At 44.4% G+C, this 20,735-nt stretch overlaps 1 protein-coding gene across 2 annotated transcripts in view; it reads left to right on the forward strand.

Annotated features, from left to right (window-relative positions):
• Positions 1–20,735, forward strand: part of HSPA12A (heat shock protein family A (Hsp70) member 12A) — a 193,871-nt gene that overhangs the window by 55,716 nt on the left and 117,420 nt on the right. Inside the window, exons 2-6 of one of the 2 annotated variants that reach the window (XM_074999069.1) lie at positions 1,090–1,320; positions 4,791–4,983; positions 15,744–15,833; positions 19,264–19,326; positions 19,508–20,300. The gene's annotated coding sequence lies outside the window, so the exon portion shown is untranslated. The remainder of the gene's footprint in view (positions 1–1,089; positions 1,321–4,790; positions 4,984–15,743; positions 15,834–19,263; positions 19,327–19,507; positions 20,301–20,735) is intronic. The other variant, XM_074999074.1, reaches the window with a different exon arrangement.

The following is a 20,735-nucleotide window of genomic DNA, read 5'->3' on the forward strand; positions in this document are numbered from 1 at the left end:
TCTGGTATGGCTATGGTCTGAAGAAGTGAGTCCGTCCCACGAAAGCTCACCTAATAAATTATTTTTAGTCTTTAAAGTGCTGCTTTACTGGTTTTTTGTTTCCCAAAAGAAAGCCTGTGAGAAAAGATGGGCTTTGCAGCTTAGTCAAAAGGTCGATACATTTGGGTTCTGATAGATAGAGTGAAGCAAACTCCAGTGCTAGGAATCCTTCAATAAAAACATCATGTCTCCAAACTGTTCCTGATTAATGCAAGGAGTTGTTAGATTAAGAACCTCAGTTGATCTGCATCATTACAATACTACAAGGGGAATAAGACCACCTCTGGGGTGGTAAAAACCTAAATAATTTAGACTCAGATCTTCAGAGGTATCAAAAGAGGTTGGGTATCCCACTCCCATTGAATTCCAATGGGATTTTAGACCTTAGCTCCTTTAGACAGTAGGAATATCCCAGTTTTAGGGTTTAATGGGCTAAATGCAGGGCCTTACGCTACTATAACACTTTTGATTAAAGATGAGATGATGCTTCCATTATAAGGGCTAGATCATACAACCATACAAAGGAGATGTGTGTGGAATTTGCTGTGGCAGCCCATAGTGCAACTTTTACATGCAGATATTTGACAAGGAACAACATACTTGAGGACCCACTATCTGCATCCCCTAATTCCTTCTCCAGGGGCTAGCTGAAGTGGCTACCATGAAGTTCTGCTCCATGATATGTAAAGGGTGTTCAATATACCTTGTATCTCGACATACTGCCACTGCCTGTGTAATAGCATCCCCATTTCATTATCATCCTGGCCTTCTACTGCCCTCCAGCACCCAAGAGGAATTTGCCCCAAAGTCCATTTTCAGTCACTTTTACCAAATATTATCATTCTGTCTCAAATGTTTGGTTCTGATCAAGCAAAATCGTTTTTAATTTTATTTTGAGTATTCAAAGTTGGGTATCTAATTTATTATATTTCTAATCTGAATTAATTTCATTCCAACGAGGGGATATAACCTCCATTTATCTAAGAAGCAGTGTTTAAATTCTCTCTCTCCATGCATGTGACTCAAGTGACTTTTTTCTATCTTCTCCAGAGGATAATGAACAGAGTCAGATTTTCAGAAGAGCTCAGCTCACAACTAGGCACCAAGGCAGTTGGCCAGATTTTTCAAAAGAGCTCAGCATATTTGATGTGGAGCAGCCATTTATCCTCAGTGCAGACAGCTGCGTTGGAGATGATGGAAGACATTTGCTGTAGAGATGGTGAAGTTAACAGACATTAGGGTGCATTTCTCCTGGATGTTTACTAGTGTGGATTTTGGAAGGTGAGTAACTCTGTTCATTGGGTTTTTTTTCCCAATGTTTGCGTATCAAAATATATAGTGCCATTGTGGTTATTTATTATTATTTTCTCTTGCATTAATCACGTGATTCAAGTGTTTTACGTGAATCAGATGGTGAACAAAAAATACGAAGTTTAAAAATTAATCCTGGGACTGTTTTAGAAATACCCAGAGTATGAGCTGCAAAAATATAAGCCATAGAAATTCCTTCTAAGTGTGCAAATGGCCTGTAGTTGGCAATGCTGCAAGAAAATGTGTCTGCCTAGTGCACTGCTGACCAGGATTAGGGGAGCAAGAGAGAGCTCCAATCTGATAATTGCCAGACTGGGGCACAGATACTAAAAAAGTGGTGCTATGAGGAAGTGGCCCAGGGAAACAAACAGCAGAGGATTGGAGGCGATGCAGTGAGTGGCTGCCATGTATAGGCCCCCTGGGTTGGTATCCAAAAGAGTGGGTGGGCTTGGGGCTCTCCCCACTCTTCTTTGCTCCACTTGCCATCGAGGGAAGTGGCCGCTAACTGGACTGCTGTTTGCCACTGAAGTGAGTGACTAGACTGGAAGCAGCAGCTTGCCACCAGGTTAAATGGATAGACTAAGAATGTTCAGTCTTCCGGAAAACGGGAAAGAACTGAGTAGGGTACGACCATAGGATTCTGCACCAAAAATGGCACTGGAGGTGATGGCAGGCAAGACCACACTAGAGGAAGGTGCACTGTTGGAACACAGAGCTAATTCTCAGACCAGCCAGCAGGTGGTGAGTTTACACTCTCTTATATGGCTTCAGTAAAGCCAAACTGATACACATTAATGAGAATTTGGCTCTAAATCACTCAAATATTCATAGAAGGTATCTTCGCACAACTCCACGTTCTTTAGCTGCCACTTACTGCACATTTGATGGTAGGACAGAGTTACGAACCTGGAAGTCCTGGACAGAGCAGGAACTACGAGCATCGAAGCCATGATTTTGAAAGCCCAGCTTTGCTGGACAGGGCACGTCATACGAATGGAGGAGTCAAGAACCCCTAATCATCTCCTCTACAGTGAACTCTCCCAGGGCAAAAGGAATCAAGCTAGGCCTTTGAAGAGGTCTAAAGACTACATGAAGGCCGACATTGCTCATGCTGGTTTAAAACCAGATCAGCTAGAGCAGCATGCAGAAGACCGAACAGGCTGGTGTGCTCTCGTCCGACACGTGTATGACAACTTTGAAGAGCAGCGACGCATACGCCTCATTGATGCTCGTGAGAGGAAGAAAGCAACAGCAGCAGCCACACCCACAGAGCGAGAACAGTTCCCCTGCCCCCACTGTGAACATCCATGCTGTTCAAAGCTTGGACACCTCAGCCACATGTGAGTCCACAACCAATGAGCCTGTGCAAGTTCAAGACGTCATATTTGGACACAACAGACTACCTACATGGAAAATAATAAAATATATGTAGTTTAATTGTTCCTTGTAAATCAGTCCTTTCAACATTTGAAATATTTTCATTGCTCTCCTTTAAATTTCTTACTATTTGTCAGGAGACTTTCTTGCAGTCTTAAAGGTAAACATCTTATTTCTCCATTTCAAAGTCATCTTAATATAGTTGAAAAATAATACAGTAATGTGAAGAGGACATTAGTCCCAGCAAGAGATTAAATAAGCAGCATGATTCTGAATAAGTTAAATAAATAATAAGCCAAAAGGGCAGCAGAAAGACCATTAAAGCAGTTATTCTAAGAAATAACTAAGTCAAATGCTAAAGCAGCACCAAACAGGACCCTCACTCAGAACCCCAGACCCCTGCATCTCTTCAGGGAGGCTGGTTTCCCTGCAGCTGGCCATATGGCTGCCCTGTACAGTGGCCAGGTGGCTGCCCCACCCCTGTCATGCAACTGCCTTGGACCCTGTCATGCTGGGTGATGGCCTGAACAACCCTGATCTCGATTCTGAATTTGCTGAGTGGGGCAGTTCAGCAGTCTACACCCCTCTATGCCAGGCAATGAGGAATCAGCAGGCTCCAACACACAGTTGGCCTTTAGCAAACAGCTGTAAGCTAACTGGGCGGCACGTTGAGAACTACTGCTGTAGATGCCAGTGAAGTTATTTAAAGGAAGAATTTTCAAGGGGAGTTAGACAACCCACTCATCTTGCCTTCTAGTGGGAGCTGGTGGCCTAGTTGTCTTAGTATCTGAAAATCTTCCCCGATCAAATAATAGTGTCTGTGGTGGGGCTTGAGTTTGCTGTTTGCATTACTCATTCATTGCTTTTCTTTAGTGGCAGTTATCTTTTCGAGTATGTCTGACCTGATATTGGATAAGCAAGGGTGATAGAGAACATTTTCCGTCATATAATGCAGATGTGTCCTGTGTTGCTCCCTGAGGACCTGCAAACCATTGGAACGTATAATTCCAACCTTGAATTATTGTCACAGGCATAGGACACAGTAAAAGATTAGCAGAGCTAGAATGTGAGGGAGAGGGAATTATCTTTGAGAAAGGTGTAAGACACAGAAATATTGATGATGATGATGATTATTTAACATTTATATTGTGTTAGCATCCACAGTCTCCACCAAGTCATGCTCATGAATGCTAAGAATTTCACAAGTATATACATGCATTTTTCCCTGGGTCAAGTCACTAAATATCATGATCGTGTCAGGGAGGGACAGAATTTGTTATGCGCAGACTCCAGCAGCTACTGTTGCATATCCTGATTTTTAAAAATTGAGGCTATTGATTAATCACAGCTAATTCATGCAGTTAACTGAAAAATAATAAGGATTTTAAAAAATCGTAGTTTTAATCTCATTGTTAAACAATAGAACACCAATTGAAATTTATTAAATATTTTTGTATTTTTTCTATATTTTCAAATATGGTGATTTCACTTATAATACAGAATGAAAATTGTATGGTGTTCATTTTATGTTGTTTTTGGTTACAAATATTTGCACTGAAAAAATGGTAAGCAAAAGAAAAAGTTTTTTTTCAATTCATCTCATGCAAATATTGTAGTTCAGTCTCAATCATTAAAGTTCAGTTTGTTTGTTTTTTGGTTATATAACAGCACTCAAAAACAAACCAATGTAGAACTCTGGTACCTACAAGTATGTTTAGTCCTACTCCTGGTTCAGCCAGTCGCTAAGACAAACAAGTTTGTTTACATTTGTGGGAGATAATGCTGGCACTTCTTATTTACAAAATTACCTGAAGGTATGGTATTTACATGCCAGATATGCTAAACATTTATATGTCCCATTCTGCTTTAGCCACCGTTACAGAGAGCATGCTTCCATGTTGATTATTCTTGTTAAAATTGTGTTAAACTTGTGGGTGAGCTCCTTGTTGGAAAATTGTCCCTTACCTGCTCTGTTTTACCTACATTTTGCCATATATTTCACATTATAGCAGTCTCAGATGACTCACCACATGTTGGTTGTTTTAAAAACACTTTCGCTGCAGGTTTGAGAAAACACAAGGGGGAAACTGCAGAACCCAGACCACCAATAAGAAAATCAACTTTCTGCTGGTAACATCTCACTCACAGGATGAAAATGAACATGCACTGATCCACATTACTTTGGATCTTTATTGAGCACAACCTGCCATCATGTCTTCTTGAATGGTGTTTGAAGCACAAACAGACATACTTCAGGTAACATAGTAAAACAAAATACAGGCAGCATTATCTCCTGCAAACAAATGTGCTTGTCTGAGTGATTGGCTGAACAAGAAGTAAGACTGAGTGGACTTGTAGACTCTAAAATTTTACATTGCTTATTTTTGAATAGTTATTTTTTGTCCATAATTCTACATTTGTAAGTTGAATTTTCATGCTCAAGAGATTACACTGAAATACTTGTATTAGGTGAATTGAAAAATACTATTTTCTTTTTTTACAGTGCAAATATTCTATCTCAGCATGTAACACAATACAACATTATTCCCCCTCATGGCTTACTGCTTCTGTATTTGTTCTGCATCCCATTTATTTTATCCAGCGGTGATATCAGGCAAAGCAGCTGCTGCTACCCCAGCTGCTAGCTCTGCATCCACTAAACCACCAGAAAGTATAAATGCACATTCTAATATGGAATCCTCGTTATCTGAGAGAGGGCAATCTCATAAAAACAAGCCAGATCCATGCCTGGTGGGGGCTCTGGACAAGTGCTTGCTGGGGCTGCTGCCTTCTCCTGCACCCCAAGGATCACGAGACCTAGTATTACAACCCAAACAAGTGGGCAAGCCTAAGCCCAATGTGGCTCAGAAATCTAAAGCTGTGGCATCGCTGGCACAAACATTGCACTCTGCCACTGGCAAAAATAGTGGGTTGAACAGAGCCCCACACTTGACCCTGTCAGTGTGAGTGCCTGCCCCACAGAACGATACAGTAAAGGGTTCACAGCTGTAGTATTGTCTGCCACCTGTGACTCACTCATACCCATGGGACCAGTTATGGGCAACTTCAGTGCCCTCTACATCTCTTTTGGGTACTGATGCCTTGCCAAATGTGGCTAGACTGTCTCCACCACATTGACAGCTCCTGCACCTTCCCTGTATAGTGAGGAGGAAGTGGTGTCTCTATCGACTGCTGTCTCACCTAGGCATACCACCCCTATGAAAGGGGCATGCCAGACACAATTGATGATACCTAAGTGGGCCCCTGGCCAATGACTGCCAATAGTTATGACTATACCCCCTGCCTGGCCCTTCTGGGATCCCTGGGCACCTCTCAGGTCCCAGCAGCAGCATCAACAATTCCAACATGCTGCCTCGCCCCTTTCAAGGCACACGTCAGTTACATCTTGCGATGTGTCTGAAGCTCAGACTGAGTCAGACCAGTCCCTCACTGATGATGATTCCTATGACTCGTCACACACTAGATTGCAGTTTTCCTCCTGAGAGGATACACTGATGCCACCGCCTCCCTCCACAGGCAATGATTCAAAACTATTTCAAGACTCTTTTAAAAGGGTAGCTGACACGCTAGAAATTCCATTAGTGTCACAGCCCTATACTCAGCATAAGCTGACCAGCATACCTCATGCTCACCTTCAGTAAAATTGATACTGCCCATGGATGTGCCCTTCAGAGAGCTGGCCAAGCACGTGTAGCAAACACCAGCCACCACTTTGCCGGTGGGCAAGAGGGCAGACAAGAAATATTATGTTGCAACACGGGGTGCAAAGTTCCTTTTTACACACACCTCTGCTAATTTCCTCATGGTTGATGCTGAGATCCAGAGGGCTAAACAGCTTTTAAGTAAATTCATGCCTCCTGACAAGGAATGGAAGCAACTGGACAGCATGGGTAGAAAATCCTACTCCTCTGCTTCCCTTCAGCTGTGTATAACATATTAGACAGCACTGCTGTTGAAATGTACACATCATATATTTGAGCAAATATCCACCTTTATGAAATATATTCCTGATCATAGAAGAGAGCAAGTTACATCCAATACAAATGAGTTTTCACTCATAGTGAGGACAGCCCTTCAAGCCTCCCTTGACTCCGCTGACACCTCCATTAGATCTCTTGCAGTGGCGGTAGTTATGAGGAGAGTATCTTGGCTTCATGTGTCTGGCTTCCCAAAAGAAGTCCAAACAAGGGTGGAGGACCTTCCTTTCAAGGGTCCAGAACTCTTTGCGGAGCCTATGGATATGTCCATACACTCCCTGAATGACTCCAGGGCCAACCTACCTATGTTGGGTATACCGGTCCCTGTGCAAAAACAGAAACAGAATAAAAAATATACTCAGACAGATGAGAGAAGTCGAGAATGCCAGACCAAGAGACAGCAAGTCAATAAAGCTACCATGTCCCAGTTATCTCATAACAGACAATCATTTTGAAGAACAGGTCGGAAGCTGTCTACCTCATCTCTCCCCTCCCATCCTTCTTTGCTTTCCTCTATCCACACAATGACTAGCACCATTTTACCATCAGTGGTGTTTTATGACTCCTGAAAAGTGTGACATGACTGCCATAAAGAATGGGTACTGCATTCCATTCCTCTCCTTCCCAAAACCCCACCTGCCCTCCCCATTCCTCTTCAGTGACCCTTCTCACAAGGCTGTTCTGTGCCAAAAGATCCATCATCTGTTCTTCATCAAATCAGTAGAGCATGTTCCCCTACAGTACCACAATACAGGGGTCTACTCCTGTTACTTCCTTATGGAAAAGGAGTCGGGGGATGGAGGCCAATCGTGGACCTCAGAGGTCTCAACAAGCTTATTCTTGTCCAATGTTTCTGCATAGTTAGCCCCACCACAAGCCTATCCTCCCTCAACAGGGATGACTGATTGGTGACTCTTGACCTCCAGGATATGCATTTCCATGTGCTCGTCCACCCCCCACACAGGAAATACTTAATACGTTACCAACAGTTCCAGGATGGTAACCCTACACACTAGCAGCCTTAGAGAATGGAGGCTGTCTGTCTACCCTTGACCTCCAGGACGCATAGTTCCACCATATATCTGTCCCACAGACTTTATGAGATTCACCAGGAAAGATGGACATTTTCAACACTGGGTCCTGCCATTTGTATTATCAAAAGTCACAAGAGTCTTTTCAAGGTTCTTGTGGTGGTAGTAGCCCACCTCAGGAAAGGGAACATAACAATATTCCCATATGTGGATGACTACCTTTTAAGAGCTCCAATAATACAAGACACACAGGAAGCAACAGAGACCACCAGAAAGCTATTCCAATCCCTGGGCCTACAAATAAACAGGGAAAAGTGCTTTGTCACCACAACACTGAGCGTAGAGTTTATAGAAGCACACCTGGATTGCAACAAGGCCCTGGCATTGTTATCACAACACGGGTTCTCAGCTATCAAGGACCTTGTGCCTATCATACAAGCCAGACCAACTGTAACAGCAAGGCAGTGTTTACAGCGAATAGGTCACATGGCAGCAGCCATGTTTATGGTACCATATTCCCAGTTACATATGAGAGCAGTTCAGGCATGGCTCAGAACAGTACACGGACCACACACATATCAGGTGACTCTCCATACCAAACAAAATAAGGGCCACACTTACCTGGTGGACAACATACTGCAAAATGTGCAGTGGGGTACCCTTTCAGCGGCCATCCGCAGCACAAACAATTACTACAGATGCCTCCCATAAAAGATAGGAAGGTCACCTGGCAGAATGAGTGGTACAGGGTCAACGGTAGAAGATGAACACATAAACTTTCTTGAACTCAGAGCAGTCCACAAAGCTTGTGCATGCTTCCAGCCTGTAATTCAAAACAACATAGTAGAGATACTAACAGGCAATCACAACAATGTACTCTACATCATTTGCCAAGGGGGAGCACAGTCCTACTGCAGTGAATCTCTGGGAGTGGTGCATACTGAGAAACATAATATTGATAGCCACCTACTTCCCAGGCAAGGACAGTGTCCTAGCAGACACTCCCAGCAGAGACTTCTCCCACGAGCATGAGTGGGAGATCAACCCCACAACAATGTGCTACATATTGTGGAAATGGGGAGTTCCTATGCTAGACCTGTTTGCCACCCACAAAACCAAGAAGTTCCCATATTATTGCTCTTGTGCGGGCACAGGTCCACAGTCACTGGGAGAGGCTTTCAGCATAAGGTGGGAAGCACCACTACTGTATGTTTTTCCATCTTTCCCAGTAATCCAATGCACTATCCTAAAAATCAGATAAGACAAAGTGAGAGTCACACTGTTAGCTCCAAAGTGGACCAGACAGACTTGGTACCCTTTCCTGTTGCAGATGAACATCTGACCACCTTATACCCTAGAAGTGAACACAGTTCATCTTCAAACATTATTGGTAATTGGCTGATACTGGCGGAAGCCAATTAGCCAGAGGAGATACAACCATTACTCATAAACAGCTGGAGGCCTGGAACTAGAAGGACATACAGTCATAAATGACATGGTTATACTATGGTGTTTAGAACATAATCTTAACCGAAAAGCATCAGGTGTCTCGGATATTCTGCTATGTGCTACACCTGCACAAGGCAGGGCTGTCATTGAGCTTGCTCACGATATATCTGGCCACCATAATAGCATTACACCCTCCAGTACAGGGATGTTCGGCCTTCACTCCATCTATCAAAAGATTTCTTAAAGGCTTGCACAATTTATTTCTACAAGATGGGACCTGATCCCTGCTGGGGACCTCAACTTGGTCGTAAGTGTTCTTATGGGCAAACCGTTTGAACCACTGGCTTCTTGTTTCCTTCTATACTTAGCTGTGAAGGTGGCATTTCTGGTGGCAATTACCACAGCAAGGAGGATGGGGGAGATAGCAGCACTTATGACACAACCACTCTACATGATATTCTAGAAGACACACAAAATTCTTACCTGAAGTACAATGCACACACCCAAAATTGTTACCTAATGTGCCTACCTCCTTTCATTGCAATGAGCCAATATACTCACCTGTCTTCTCCCCCAAACCACACAAGGACGACAGGGAAGGACGTGGCACATGCTAGATGTCCGCAGGTCAATAGCTTTCTACCTACAACATACTGGAGCTTTTCACAAATCCATGCAACTCTATGTGACATCAAAGGATATATCCAGAGACTTACCCATATCCAAGCTGAGACTGTCAAAATGGATATCCGGGTGCATACGACTAGCTCATGATATATTCCACAAGGAACCACCTGCCAGCATAAGGGCTCATTCTACAAGAGCAATGGCAACTACAACTGCCTTCCTCCAGGGTGTTCCAACTGAGGAAATATGCAAGGCTGCAGCATAGGCCTCAGCACACACATTCACACAACACTACACAATCTAGCGGTTTGCCAATACAGACGCACACTTTGGTTGAACTGTTCCCACAGTTACTGAGCTGGCACAACTGAAGCACCCACAACTAAACATAGACACTGCTTGCTAGTCACTTAAGGTGGAGCTATGGGGACACTCCTCAGAGAAAAAGGAAAGATTACTCACATTGCAGTAACAGGAGTTCTTCGAGGTGGCTGTCCCCATGGATACTCCATCACCCACCCACCTCCCCTCTGCTTCAGATACAATTACATCTGGCTCAGAGAAGGAATTGAGGGGGGCAGTTGGATGTACATACGGAGGGACAGTTCCAACTGTCATGTGCCAGTGGTACGCATGCACAGACAGATTCAGGGGCACTGCTACTAAGAATCTTCTGACCATGGGCACACTTTAGATGGAGCACACACAGGGACAACAATCTCGAAGAACTCCAGTTACTGCAAAGTGAGTAAACTTCCCTTTCTTTTTGTTCTCCAAACCTTCTTCAGTGGCTGCTCATCTGCTATGGAGGATCCATCATCTGAAGGCTGTATCTGCTGCTTCTGATATTTTTAATTGTCTCGGACAATGTAAATAAATATTGCTTCTGCCAGCACAAGTATACTGCCAGGCGATTCTTGGATGTCATCTAGAAACAGAAAGTCAATGGCTTCCTTCACTTTGTTGAGACATATTCTCTACCTCTTATTGGTATGACCTTCAGAGGTAGTTATAATGCATGAGCTTGATGTGTGTGGTATGATTGTTAACTTGGCAGGTTGCAAGCCACTCTCAGTTTGGAATCTAACATTCTTTTCAGCTTGCAATGGGGCTAACTGTTTAGAATTCTTATACAATAAACTTGATTTTATGGACCCCGATTTAGCGGACTTTGGAAACAATGGATGTGTCCCCCTGTTGTTCCTGAAGTCTGCTGGGGTCTGTAAAATCATCCCCCCACCAAAAAACTTAAAAGACTTACTGCTGGTGCAGCATGGAGGAGGTGCTATGCACACATGGCAGCCCTGGTGGCAACTCCTCCAGGCCATGCAGCGGTCCCTCCAGCCACACGTGGTGCGTCCACCTGCATGTGGCAAGGCAGCTCCGGCCATGCATATTGGGGCACCTCCAGCTACATGCAGCAGGGCACTTCTGGCCATGTGCAGCAAGGCAGCTCCAGCCATGTGGCGGGGTGCCTCCAGCTGTGTGCAGCAAAGCAGCTCTGGCCATGCAGTAGTGTGCCTGCAGCCACGCACAGCAAAGCAGCTTCATCCGTGCGGTGGGGTGCCTCCAGTCACGCATGGCAAAGCACTCTGGACATGCAGTGGGGTGCCTACAGTGACACGGCAGGGTCAGCATCTCCTCCAGGGATGGCGGCTCCGGTGAGCGGCAGGGTTTTTTTTTGGAGGGGGGGAGACTGGGGCTGGGAGAGCTGGGCAGGGGTGGGTGGGCAGTAAACCCTCTCATATAATGGACTTTTGGGAATAGCAGGCAACCTTCCCCCACATTAGTCTGTTATATGGAGGGTTTACTATAGTGAAAGGCACCATTTTGGGAGAGTAGAGGGGGGAAGGCAGGCAGCTTGCTTTTCCTCCCGTTCCCCTGACTGTCAGAGATTGAGGGAAAAGTACACGGCTTGTGTGCATGTTTCTCATTCCTGCCTGTTGGGGAAGAGTGAAGAGGAGTAATTCACACAATCTGTGTACTTTTCCATCACTCTCTGATAGGGGAACAGGAAGAAGAGCAAGCAGCATCCTGGCACACACAGCTGCTGCCCGCCCACAGTGGCACATAAAAACATCACACAGCTGCTGCCCACCCACAGTGGCACATAACATAAACATGGCCATTCTGGTCAGACCAAAGATCCACCTAGCCTAATATCGTGTTTTCCTACCCTGGCAAATGCCAGGTGTCCCAGAGGAATGAGCAGAACCGTTAGTCATCCATTGATCCCTCTACTGTCACCCATTCCCAGTTTCTGACAAACAGAGGCTAGGTTTACAATTTCCTGGCTAATAGCCATTGATGGATCTATCTTCCGTGAATTTATCTAGCTCTGTTTTTAATTTGAAGTTATGGTCTTAACAACATCCTCTGGCAAGGAGTTCCACCTGTTGACTGTGTGTCACATGAAGAAGTACTTCCATATGTTTGTTTTAAACCTTCTACCTATTAATTTCATTTGGTGAGCACTAGTTCTTGTGTTATGGGTCAAGTAAATAACTTTTCCTAATTTATTTCTCAACACCAGTCATGATTTTACAGACCTCAGGCATATCCACCCTTAGTCTCCTCTTTTCTCTGTACTGACCTTATCTTCCTTAAGGACCCCATTGGCTGTTTATCAGGCTTCTGGTTTGTGACATACTTAAAATTCTTTTGCTATTACTTCTTGAGTTTTTGACTAGCTATTCTTCAAATTTCTTTTTAGCCTTCATAGTGATTTTTTTACACTTCATTTGACAGAGTTTAAGCTCCTTTGTTTTTTCTCACAAGGATTTAATGTTCACTTTTTAAACAATGGAGAGACATGTGTTGTGACATCTCATAATAGAAATCCATTGACTCAGCCAGTGTTTTGTTTATAATCTATTTGTAGTGATTTTTTTTTGCCTAAGCAAAGTGAAGGTTTGATATGGTGTTCTTGAATTGATATACCAAAGATATTTTCTTTAATGAGAATGTCATGAATGGTACTCCATTATCTATTATTAATTAATCTAAAATTCTGGAGCGCACAAGCTGTGATTTACAATATGTTACAGTGCTATAGGATATGTTGTGCATCATTGGAGCATTGCCCTCCCTTTGTATGTTACGTGCCCTCTCTATGTTCCCAGTCTTTACTATCTATCCAAATATGGAAGACTTGTCATATCTCTAAGTTCTTTCATCCATCACCCCTGTATACCACCAGTTTCTAATGTATCTTTTGAGATAAAGTGATAATCACAAGATTTTGTCTTTGTTCGTTCACAATCTTGTGAGGCAAATATTCTTGTGAGACTTCAGAGACAATTAAATTGTACCTAGAAATTAATATGTTGGCAGTTTTAGATGCACCAGGGAACCAAAATCATCAGATGTGTCTGAAACTGGAAATTTAAATCTAGACCCGTCATCAAAGTTGTGAACTGATTTGGATTTGACTTTCAAGTTTATAGTCTATAGTAATGTGGTAATTACTAGATTTCCATTTTTTCCTTTGGTTATGCACTATTAATTGAGTTGACTAATTGGCAGTAGAGAGAGATATAGAGGGTTATCTGAGGTTTGAATTGAGTACTCTGTGAACAAATTAGCAAATTGGAGGTGTGTTTCTAAAGATGACAACATGTTTTTCTGAAGATGTCCTTGGCTGCTTTGGAATGCTTAGATAGCAGCAGTAGCCAGGAATGTTTTCATCATCTGTGTTTGTCCAAGTGCTTGTAATTTTCTTTTCACATATAGACCTTACAATAGTTTTCTTTCCCTTTGTCGCCTCCAGATTAGATTAGTGCAATTCACTGTACGTTGGCTTGAATTTCAAGATCACTTGGTAACTTAACTGCTGTGGAATGTGGCTGCTCACTTGTTTAAAGATTAAAAAAAATGCAGTCAGGTACCACTTTAAAGATTAACAAAATAATTTATTAGGTGATGAGCTTTCGTGGGACAGACCCACTTTTTCATCATAGCCTTACCAGAACAGACTCAATATATGAAGCACGGAGGTCCAAAAATTATCAAGGTTGATAAATTAGAAAAATTGTTATCCAGGTTGGCAAATCAGAAGAGCAGAGGGGCGGCAGAAGGGGTGTGTAGGGTAGGGAAGTCAAGAGTTAGATAAAACAAAGGACTTAAGAGTCCTTACAATGGGCCAGGTAATTGCTGTACTGGTTCAAACCACGTGTTAATTTGTCAAATTTGGATATAAGTGAGAGTTCTGAACATTCTCTCTGTAAGCAGTTGTTAAAGTTCTGTTTCAGTAAAACACAGGCTTTCAGATCATTAGCAGAATGGCCCACTCCATTAAAGTGCTGGCTGACAGGTTTGTGAGTTAGGCGTTTTTTTATGTCTGTTTTGTGTCCATTCATTCTTTGTTGAAGAGTGTTTGAAGTCTGTCCAATATACATAGCATATAGGCATTGTTGGCACATGATGGCATATGTGATGTTAGTTGAGGAACAGGAGAATGTGCCCGTGATTCTGTGACTAACATGGTTAGGTCCAGTGATGGTATCTCCAGGATAGATATGTGGACAAAGTTGGCAATGGGGCTTCTTGCAAGGAAAAGTTCCAGGATTGGTATTATTGTGGTATAGCCTGTGGTTGCTGGTGAGACTCCTCATAAGGTTGGGAGGTTGTCTATAGGAGAGAACAGGCCTGTCACCTAGGGCCTTCTGGAGTGTGGCATCCTGAGTTAGGATAGCTTGTAGGTCTCTAATGATGCACTGCAGTGGTTTGAGTTGAGGGGCTGTAGGTAATGACAGTGGTGTTCTGTTGTTGGTTTTTTTGGGCCTGTCTTGGAGTAGTTGGTTTCTGGGTATTCGTCTGGCCCTGTTGGTTTGTTTTTTTTCTTCTCCCAGTGGGTAATTCAGGTTTATGAACGTTTGGTAGAGATCTTGTAGTTTTTGGTCTCTGTCAGTAGGATCAGAGCAGATGTGATTGTACCTAAAGGCTTAACTGGCTGTAAATGATGGATCTTGTGCATGTAGGATGGAAGCTAGAAGCATGTAGATAAGTATAGTGGTCAGTGGATTTCTGGTAGAGTGTGGTACTGATTAGGCCATCATTGATTTGTACTGTAATGTGCAGGAAATGTCTCTCTCATGTGGAGTGGTCAAGGCATAAGTTGATGGTGGGATGCAGATTGTTAAAGTCTGTGGAATTCTTCTGGAGTCTCTTTACCATGGGTACAAATGATAAAGATATCATCGATGTATCATAAGTAAAGGAGGGGCAATAGAGGACAGAAGCTGAGGAATCATTGTTCCAAGTCAGCCATAAATATATTAGCATATTGTGGGGCCATGCAGGTGCCCATAGCAGTGCCACTACTCTGGAGGTATAAGTTGTCCCCAGATCGGAAATAATTGTGGGTGAGAACAAAGTTACAGAGTCAGACACCAGACTGGCTGTTTAAAGATGCTGATTTTATCCTATAAAGCTCTGCATGATTTGAGTCTGGATCAATTCTGATAGCATCTTTCTCCCACGCTACAGCAGGTGGCATCACCTGAGAGGCTTGGACTAACAGCTCCCTGGTTTAAACAGGGAGCTGGAGTCTTTATCAAGGGGTTCTTGGCTTTGGCACTTGGTTCCTCATTGATCCAGCAGCATCTGTTGACCTTTGGATCATATGTTCCCATAGGTTTTATGAGGAAATGATTGAATGAGTGAGAGGGAATGATGGAGAGCAATTGATGTGAGAATCTGAGTTTTAAATGTTGACCCAGTTGTACAGTTTGTAGATTTAAATTAATTTTATATGTCTACCAAAAGCTTTGGGTGGATGTATTTTAAATCAAGTTCAGTGAAGAAAGGCTGCTTGAGATGTGGTGTTTCCACAACTTTGAGCCTCTCTCAGAGCTGTTGCAGGCTTAGCATTGGGATTTTGCAACCTAAACTCTTTCTTACTTACTTACAGGTACTACTCAGCAGAGCAAGACTATGAGACTCTGGATCTAATATTTTAATCAGCTGTGTGTGCAGATTCATTGGGGTGGATGGCACATAGGTAAATATGACAATTGCTATCAGTCATTTTGCAATATTCCTTTCTGATTATTTTATTTGAAATGCATGTTTGGCCTCAGCTCTGCATTCCAAGGCACTCAGGTGCAGGCTTCTGAATTAAGTCTGGCATTTCTGCAGCATCAGAGTGTATGTGTAAGATTATATTATGCTGCACAGCCAAGGTAAGGAAACAGCCTAGCAATTGATCAGAACCTGCATATAAATACAATAATCAGATACATATCCCATTAAAGTCTCACATTATTTTTTCCCCTCTCTCTTCCTAGTTTGCCTATCTGTATCTTGGAAAGATATTGATGTCTTTTGGCCAAACCCTGTGCAATCACTACTGCTAGCAAATGAAACACTGTGTAAAAGTAGCTGAAGGGCAGGGGCTGAAAGACTTGCTGGTCAGCTGGGCGGTGGGCGCGGGGAAACCAAACTCCTGGAAAGGATGGGGCCTCAGGAGGAAGGAGCAGGGCAGGGGATAGCCAGCCCTTAGCACTACTTACAGCATTCCATCCCGCACCCCTCCCCAGAGGCAGCCCTCAGAACATGTCACAGCAGCGCCCCAGTGGCACTTTAACAGGCCTGGTGCTCCAGCCACCATCACTGCTGCCATAGTGCTGATGGTGGCAGTAGCAGCTGGAGCCCTGGGCCCTTTTGTATTGCTGGTTCCCTGGGAAATTGTTCCCTTTGCCTTCCCTGTCAATGGGCCTGATGAAAGGCTAGCTGATCTGTAAAATACTACCCTCCCGTAGTTTTGAAATAATAGAAATGTACCGTATATCCATTGTACATGTATCATCTGATTTTCTTCTACCTTAGATATTTATGCCCACCATATCACCATAGTAAATGAGCATTTCACAGTCTTTAATGTACTCACCCTCATGATATCCCTGTGAGGTAGGGAAGTACTGTTATATCTGTTATACAGACAGGGAGCTGAAAGACAGAGAGATTTACCCAATATAATATTTGATATCTGTGGCAGACCAGAGAATTAAACCCAGTTCTTTCAGTTCTCAATCTTGTGTTGTAACCACTGCACCAGTTTTATGCACTGTTGTTTTTTAGAAATATGTTTCATTTCAAACTAGCAGTTTTGCTGTGTAGACACTTACAACGTTATTTTGAAATAGCAGCCATTATTCCTGTGTAGAAACACACTTACTGTTACAGTAATAGTAAAGCCCTGATTTTCAAATTCCTGATTGTTCTGCTCCAGAATCTGAAGAAGTGGGAATTATGCACAGCAGCTCATTACCTAATAAATAAAATTATTAACCTCTAAGGTGCCACAGAACTGCTTGCTTTGTTTTGCAAAGATACAGACTAACACAGCTACCTCTCTGAGACTGATTGCCAGTGTTATCAAATACCACCTATTGTACGTATTTCTTTCAGTTCTAATTGAAATAATGTTTGATAATAGAAATTCTGGCCTTCTGTTTAATTTTTTAGAGTAGATTTAAGTGAACATCGAAGTGATAAAAGTAAATTAAAATTTTCCAGGTTTATGTTACTTTGGGGCCATTGCATGCACAGTACTTACCGGGAGAGGTTTCAATAGGCAGAGAGCTACACACACTATTGTCCCATGGCGTTGTAAAATCATAGATTTTCTTTTTCCATTCATTGTTTACTCCACACTTAATCATTTTTACCAAATTTTTCATTCATTTATCTGTTAGCTTAATGTAAAAAGTATTCTACTTTACTATTATATTTCTGTATTTTAATAATGAAACACACTTGCTTAAAATTTTTCATAAAATGAACATGAGGGCTGGGTCTACACATGCCCGTCCTTTCAAAAGGGGCATGTAAATGAGCGGGTTCGAAAGATGCTAGTGAGGCGCTGCAGTGAATATGCAGTGCCTCATTAGCATAATGGCAACCACAGTGATTCGAAAGTGCAGCTTTTTGAATCATGCACTGCCTGTGGAGATGGGACCTTCCGAACGGACCTCCCCAGTTTTCGAAAGCCCTTCTTCCGATCACCAGATAGGACACCAGTATACCTGTTCAGTATAATTGTGTTGGGTTTAATGAAAAGTAGAAAAATCAATATAATATTTATTGTTACTTTTACATTGTTCATTTCAAATGTCAAGTAAATATAGGTAAAATTTCATTCTAGACTTCTCATCTTTCTCTATATTGAATTTGGGTTGGGGGACTTCAAAGTCATAGTTGCCATGGGCACCAAAGATCCTTGGGCCAGCCCTGTTGCTTAACACTTAATAGCTGTTGCAATTTCCTAATCCTGTACTGGGGGCACAATTAAAGACAATACCATGAGGACAACTCCTAGCCCCTACTCTCTGTAAATTGCCACATTTGCAAAACATGTCATGGAACTTGGAAGATGCATTCAAAGGGAATATCAACACTGCAAGCCAGGAGTGTGATTTCCAGCTCACGTAGACATACTCATATTCACTCTCATAGAGCGAGCAAACTGAAAACAGTAGAGTAGCCGCACTCACATGGGCAGCAGCAAGTGGTGACACTGGTTAGCCAAGCTGAGTACATACGCATGGTATTCATTTGCATTTGTGCATGGTATGGATAGCCCATGTTGCCTCTTCCCACTGCACAGGCTACCACAGCTGTCTCTCCTTTTTTGTTTGTTTTTGTTTTGGGTGCGCTAACTCTATCATCTTTGTCTGTGTGCGGAGAAATCACACTCCCAGCTCTGAGTGTAACTGTAGTCAAAAGCAAATGTTACAAATGTATGTGGAGAACTCTTAAGTTCCTGGGACGAAGTTGCCCAAAAGTGCAAATCTCTGGGAAATGATCCAAATGCTTGTCTGGGAGCAGCCATTTTGGCCCAGATTGTTAACTGGACTGATTACGATTTTGGATGCCCAATTTTTTGTACCTAGGGCCAGATTTTCAAAGAGATTTAGATGTCTTAAGATGCAGATAGATACCATGTGGAATTTTCAAAAGCCTAAGCAATGAGTTAGATGCCTAGGCCCACAATGTTCAATACACTTGCCATCCATCGCACATTGTGAACTGGACATCATGGTGTAGCGAAATATGAGTACTTAGAGTCACACACGTGGAGTGTCCTCCATGCATACGCCCTGCCACTTGGTGGACAAATACGTGTTGGCAGTGGCTCCTCCTGCAGTGTAGGCCCCTTTGGCTGCTGCAGCTCTGGTGAGTTGCTGCCAGTTTGCCTGGGGAGGGGTGGGATGTGCTTGGCTCTGGGGGAGGGAGAGGGCATTTATTTTGAGCGGGGGCGGGGGAGGCCTGTGGCAATCCTTAAATTTCTTTTGGACTGGGATGATGCCAGGTGGGTGCAGAATTTCCACATGAGCAGGCAGAACTTGGAAAAACTCTGCCACTGGCTCACCCCTGCCCTTAGACACTGGGACACCTGCATGTGACTTACCCTCCCTCCTGAAACACAGGTTGCCATCGCCACCTGGAAGCTGGCCACCCTGGACAGTTGGGCCCCCTGACACCAATTGGAGGTTGGTAAGGCCACCATCGGGGCTGTCATCATGGGGGTTAGGCATGCTTGGGGCATGCACCTTCCACACGGAGGTGGGTAGGGGCCACTGGGCAAGGGGACCCTTGGCGGCTGGGGGGCACAAGGAGGGGGCCAGGGACATGCCATCACACCCTCAGGAGCACAAATGTCCTCCTTCCCAGGCAGGTCCTGCGCATCATCAATGCTATGCTGCTGCAAAGGTTGTTTGCATGGTGAACATGGATGCAGTGGTTGCAGGATTCACAGTGCTCAGCTTCCCGAACTGCTTTGGTGCCTTGGACGGGACGCATCCCCATCCACACCCGGGAACACAGGACCAGCACCGACATAAATCGCAAGGGCTACCACTTGGTAGCGCTCCAGGTGTTGGCAAACCCAAGGGGGTGCTTCTGAGACATTTATTTGGGCTGGGCGGGCCAGACACATGATGCCTGAGTGTTCCGGAATTCCGGCCTCTGGGGGTGGACAAGGGGCACTGCTCTAGGCTAGGGGTGGATGCCCAAAAGCCCCACCGGTCCCTCGATCCCCACCCACCTCTGGTCCCCAGCAGGGCTGGAAGGGGTGAGTAGCATGGGGAAGTGGGGCCATGGGTTGGGGGGGTTTCCCATGGGAGGCTCATCGGGGCAACTACAGTCATCTCCCGCATGTGGCCCAGTAGGTCATCCCATGCGGCCCCCTGCTGTGCATGGTGTGCCTGGCAACAAGTGGCATTGTCTTCACCGGCCTGCTGTTATGCCCTCCTGCTCCAGGCCCCTCTTGGTGCCATTGGGGTGGAGAGTGGTCCCCCCTCCTTCACCGGACTGTCTGGGACCACATCAGGGAGCTGTCAGGGTTCTCCCAGCCCTCCTGCAGCACAGCTACCAGGATGGAGAGGAAGACATGATCAGTCAAGTGTTACAACACAAGGGACATGGCCCCAACGCCCCTGCGTAGCTTGCAGTGCTGTCCAGAGGGGTGAGTACTGGATGTCGCCGGTGGCCGTTGCAGCGTGCTGTGTCTGGCCCAGGTCCACTGGGCATGTGGGTGGCCTGCTGGCGGCTGTGGTGAACCCAAGCCACGGGCTGGGATGTGTGCCCTGCCAGGTACTTCCCGGAGGGTCCCTCAACAAGATCTGACAATGCCCGGCTGCCCATTGCCTGGTTCGTCGACCGGGATGGAAGCTTGATCACCAGATCCCTCTCGTCACTGGAGACATCAGTGGTGACTTCAGGCTCTGGGTGTGTGGGGTGGTCCTGGGGTTTGAGCTCCTCCTCATCAATGGGGTGCAGTTCATCTGCCATGGTGTCCAGGAGGAATGGTCAAGGGGAGCTGTCCATGGGCCCCAAGAGGAAGTGGACCTCTCTGTAGTGGGGGCAGGTCAGGGACCTGCCCGACTGGCAGAGTCTGGGC

Source organism: Carettochelys insculpta, chromosome 7, assembly GCF_033958435.1.
Source record: "Carettochelys insculpta isolate YL-2023 chromosome 7, ASM3395843v1, whole genome shotgun sequence".
Taxonomy (NCBI): Eukaryota; Metazoa; Chordata; order Testudines; family Carettochelyidae; genus Carettochelys; species Carettochelys insculpta.